Source organism: Corylus avellana, chromosome 1 (assembly GCF_965113065.1).
Source record: "Corylus avellana chromosome 1, dhCorAvel1.hap1.2, whole genome shotgun sequence".
NCBI lineage: Eukaryota > Viridiplantae > Streptophyta > Magnoliopsida > Fagales > Betulaceae > Corylus > Corylus avellana.
Genome location: NC_142490.1, coordinates 44,309,745 through 44,313,404, shown reverse-complemented (window position 1 = coordinate 44,313,404; position 3,660 = coordinate 44,309,745). Strand labels below are relative to the sequence as shown.

Below are 3,660 nucleotides of genomic sequence, written 5' to 3'. Positions count from 1 at the left end.
CTCAGAAGTATCATGTTACTCACCATTCATAGTTTTACAGACCAATTTTTACAAATGTAGAGATCAAATAGTTGTACACAAGTTTAACGACCTTCAGGCATGGTGATGGTCAGCTCATTTAAGGAAGCAGGTGGTCCTTTAGAGCCTGAGGAATCCAAACCAGAATTTATGGTTCTGTTGATAAATACTGGCTTGTTAGGAGATGGAACAGTTGCTTCATTTCCAAGCATGAAGACAATTTCAAGCATGGTTGGCCGATCTGTGGCTTGTTCTTGCACACATAAGAGCCTAATTGGAATGCATCTCAGAACTTCATGAGTAGGATATTCCTGACCCAATGATGGATCGACTACATCCATGGCTTTGCCATCCATCCATAGGTCTCATACCTGCAATAAATTTAAGAGTTTTTATCTTTAGAGTAATTGCCACTTGGGGTGAAGTTCAATCAAATTTAGGAAGGGACTTCCGATGTGATAATAATTGTTTCTCTTGCCACTGATTATCTCTAGTGTCAAGACGCCATAGCTAAAGACATCTGATTTTATAGAATATAACCCTTCCATTGCATACTCTGGAGACATGTATCCACTGCAATTGCAAAAAAAAAAAAATTATGGTCGTTTAACATTTGCTTTAGTAGTATTGTAGGTCCATGTGTGAGAGAGAGAGAGACATACTATGTGCCAACAACTTTTCTTGTATTTGCTTCATCTTGATCATCACCAAACATACTAGCCAGCCCAAAATCTGAAATTTTTGGATTTATTGACGCATCCAGTAGAACGTTACTTGCTTTTAGGTCTCTGTGGATGATTTTTAGCCTTGAATCTTGGTGAAGATATAAGACTCCTCGAGCAATTCCAAAAATAATGTCAAATCGCTTTCTCCAATCTAACAATTTCTTTCTTATTTCATCTGACCCAAAACATGAAATTAAGCGTACATCAATAATACATAGTGAAAACAGTACTTACATGCCAAAAAAGTATAAAATTTTCCTCTCACATTTTATATAGTTGAAAATGAGTGGTTATAGAAGAGAATGCATACCGAAGATGAAAAAGTCAAGGCTTTGGTTTGGCATGTATTCATAGATTAACATCTTCTCTTCTTTGTGAATGCAACAACCAAAAAGCTTGACAAGATTCCTATGTTGGAGCTTTGCTATCAGCTTAACCTCGTTCTTAAATTCTTCAGTGCCCTGTTTTGAACTTCTTGAGAGTGTTTTCACCGCTATTTCTTGTCCATTGGCTAGTTGACCCTGCAATTATAATGGGGATAAATTCACAAATCATTAGATTTGTGAATTTATATGGGTCTCACACAAAATCAATGATAGATTCATCCATTCACTATATGAAGATGGTCGAAAAAAGAAATTTTATTATTTCTTAGTCGAATATGAGTGTGAATTTCGTTTAACTTCATAGCTCTTGCCACGTTAGTGTGTAAGCCTCGATTCCTTCGTAGTTCTATGTGTATCCATAAAATATCTCGTATATCTTCCAAATCTAATTAATAATTTTTTTTTTTTAAAAAGAAGGTATGAAAAAGACAAAAGAAAGGGCCTGGATAGACGCTCTAACATTTTTCAACTTGTAGTGGAATAGGAATAGTAATATTGGTAAATATTTAGAATTATTGTGTGCAAGAAACTAACCTTATAGACCGGGCCAAAACCACCTTGTCCAAGCCTTTTAGATCGGGAGAAATTGTCTGTGGCAGCAATTATGGTGCTCATATCGAAAAATTGCACATCTGGTTTTCTTCTAGTTTCATCAAGCTTCGCAGAATCTCAAAGAAAGGATTGTGAACCATTTGTACCATCATCAAATAATGTGCTCCCTGTCCAATTATGAGAGTAAAACAAGATGATTTTTAAAATTATTATTAAATTTGTGATATTTATGTAATGATTTTAAAAGTTATCTATAAATGTGGCCGCTACAGCCTATAAGAGAAGGATAAGGAAGATATTCCTTCTCATAAGTAAAAATTAAAAATAAGAAAAAAAGAAAAATAAGTATAAAAATCTACTTACCTTTTCTCTTCCTCTTTATCAACCAGCTTGCAAAGAGGAGAAGAAGAAATGAAGTAAAAAGTATGGCCACCGCCACAATTGCCAGCCTCCTCTTATTTGCAAAGAACCCCTCTGATTTCTTTACTGTAGAGGTGGGAATTACTTTCCCTGTCATGCAACAATAGACGCACGTTACTAGACAAATAATCATGCATTACTTAATCTTTTTGGTTTTTTTAATTCTATAATTACTAATTTAAGAATTAATTTTATATGTTATTACTATATAATAAAAAAATGGTAGGAAAATTATTGCTCAGTACCTAACTCCAGCGCATCAACACGCACGTACAAGTCTTGGCCCCCTCCTTAAACGTGTGTGTATCTACCAAATCACCATGCCACGTAATGCACCCGTCTTCCTCTTTCACATCCACGCTGGCATAAGCGAAGCAAGAACAATTCTGCAAGCACACTTCTTCACATGCTCCAAAAGTTACACTCACGTTTACTTTTGCCACCGAAGTATCTGGAACCTTCATGCCGACCACCTTCTTGAAACCTTCATTGCTTCGGCAAAGGGATGGATCTCCCCGCTTCCTCGCGCACCCGCCTGACGCATTCCTCTGGAACCCCAGCAGACACGAGCACTTGGAATCATTAGCAGTGTTTATATCACAGTTGCCAAACGCGCCGCACTCACCGTATGTGTCGCACCCATCCGCATAAGGTACTAACCCAAGCATAATCCATTTATACGCTCCCTGCACAAGCACATACCGCTGGATCGGCCCGGACTCGTTTAAGATTGACGTTGCTAGGACTACTTGATCATAGCCCGCATTGAAACTTCAGGTCGTGGTAGTCTCATTCTGGTTGTCCACCAAACTAAAATTGAAGAGTTGACTACCTGCTAAGGTGGGTACGCCGCTCCATCCACCGCTTGTCCATTGACCGGAACGCCACCGTGGAATGTCGCCGTTGTACAAGAACAACTGAGGGGAGCCATTGGTGTGGATCTTGTATGACCAATTCCCGGTTCCCGGGTCATCTTTGGACTTCCAAGATGTTAGGAACCGGTTCAGGCCCGTCTTTCGGTCAATCCCAATTTTCATATTTGGAAGCTGGATGTGTGTTGGATAGTCAAAGCTCTGCCATAGTAGTAGTACCTCCCCTGTTCCATTCTCACTCTTCAAGAGAAGATTTCCTGAATCCTCGAGCTGAGCGAGAGTACTGTTGTTGCGGCTCAGTTTGGAAACATGATTTGTGGACCAGATAGGTGTGGTGCTCCTATTGTTGGCATGGAGTACGAGGTTTCCATGAACATCAATTGAGAGAACTCCAGTCTTGTCTTGAATAGGATTGTCTCTGTTTGCAACCCACACCACCGTATTTCCTGGAGCGCTGTAATACCAAATCCCAACATAACGCTGGGTAGACTCACCGGGAGTAAAGAAACTAAACGCAAAGGTTTTTTCGGTAGACACTAGAACCTCGTGAAGTTTTGGCTAGTGTTCACCACCATCTCTGATGTTTTGGCCGCTAGTTATGGCGTCCAGTGATGATGTGCCAAACCAGAGGAGGAAATGAAGCAACATTTGCAAAAAGAGAAACCGCTTTGCAAAATACATGATCAT

At 39.4% G+C, this 3,660-nt stretch overlaps 1 pseudogene across 1 annotated transcript; it reads right to left on the bottom strand.

Moving 5' to 3' along the window:
* LOC132170742 (G-type lectin S-receptor-like serine/threonine-protein kinase RKS1) lies at positions 1-3,660 on the bottom strand (annotated as a pseudogene). The gene is made up of 6 exons (XR_015912226.1): positions 2,347-3,660; positions 2,045-2,167; positions 1,664-1,848; positions 1,054-1,264; positions 681-918; positions 1-591 (listed from the first exon to the last, which is right to left on the bottom strand). The product of XR_015912226.1 is annotated as a G-type lectin S-receptor-like serine/threonine-protein kinase RKS1 (transcript).